Genomic DNA, 1,719 nt, shown 5'->3' with positions numbered 1-1,719 from the left:
AGCTTCCTTTTATATATGGGCCAACCAGGCCCTGGTCGGCTGGTCCAGCCGCTGCCCTACTTGTCTGCAGCTGCCACCCTAATTTGGCTGTTTCCCCTGCAGCCCCTCCTTTCACTGCCTGCCGCTCAGCCTCCCTAGGCTGGTTTTAACCCTCTCATGGCCAGTGCAGGGCAGGTGCCCTGTCACAGTAGGTAAACATCGATTTCACCACACACATACAAACCAATGGAAAAATATTTCCATCACTAATCATCAAAATTTACAGATAGGCAAAAGCAGAAAAATTCTGCTTGAGAACTTATTAGAGTTTGATTTCAGGATATTTACTTTGTAAATTATGATGTGTGATATTGACAATTTGTGTTTTAACCATTATAAAGCTTTACGTTTTTAAATCCCAGCATCTACAGCCATTAAATAAATTATTGGCTGACCCCGCCATTGTGTGACACACACTCCAATTTGCCACAAGTGTGAAAATTTCAATGGATAAAAACAGGAAAAAATGCACAAACCCCATAATTTTGTACAACCGTGAAAATTTAAATTGATAAAAAATAAAAAAATCCTTTAAAATGAACATTTATATTGTCCATCAAAACTGTACAAAAATAAAAATTGAATTCTGCCCATCTCACTAATCAACACAGGCCACCCTGCATATTTAACATTCTCTCTATTGAAATGCCCCCATCACTTTGGTATCTCAGCACATAGGGAATCAAGTGAAAGGGAGTGTTCAGCATCATTAGGGTACTTTGGAAATAACATGGAAAAAAATTCAAAATAGGCCACACAAAAATCAAACAAGAAAGCTCAGCAGAAGCTCAATGGTCAGAACAGGAGAAAACAAGTTTTCCTCTGTAAAGTACTAGGTGATTATATCTCATGACAAAAACCTTTCTAAGATTTAATACTGTATAGTGAAGATGTTCAATATGAACAATTTTTTTCCCTCCAGGTTTGAAAATACAATTTCAGCTCTCTACTATTTCATTTTTCAACATAAGTGATGGCCTTAAACTATGGGTATCTGACTACAAGAGAAATTAAAAGGAATAGCCACCTAAGTTTCACAAATGACATAATAAAATAAGATTTTCTGGGCAATCTTACATAGGCATTTATGTTTATTCAGCAGAGATGAAAAATATAAACGCAATTTTATAGTGCTATGCCATCAAAAAAATTCCAACTAGGCAAAACCAAGTGTATGGTAAAATCAAAACTGCAGAACTGGATTCATAGGTTATTCCTGAACCATAATAATAATAGTATGTGTTGGAGGTATGATGGATAGGAAAAGATAAAGTAGTGGATAACATCCTTTTGTTATATGTAATGTCAGGCTCTTTTTCACACATCCCTCTATACAGGTCCAATAAATAAAATAAAAGAGAAACTGAGTGGACATGATAGGACCGGTGAATCTGCTGAAACAGAAACTAGTCTGCTTAACTGTCAAGATTATTATTACTATATTAGACTGAAAGCCCATTGTGCTAAGCACTGTACAAATGCACAGGAAGATCATAACATTTGAAACAAAGTGAGTGTGATAATCAGTAGGACAGAAGATTGGAGGGAGGAGGAACATAATAACAATAATAAGTTAATCATTAGCTATTCTCACAAGTTGTCATCTGAAAGTTTTTTGAAAACAAAATCAGCTATCCCCAAGTGCCCCACAACCTAGCTACCATCAGCTAACAAATAACA

Source organism: Lepidochelys kempii, chromosome 2 (genome assembly GCF_965140285.1).
Source record: "Lepidochelys kempii isolate rLepKem1 chromosome 2, rLepKem1.hap1, whole genome shotgun sequence".
NCBI classification, from domain to species: Eukaryota; Metazoa; Chordata; order Testudines; family Cheloniidae; genus Lepidochelys; species Lepidochelys kempii.
The sequence above is the reverse complement of the archived record's forward strand: the minus strand, read 5'-3'. Positions refer to the sequence as shown.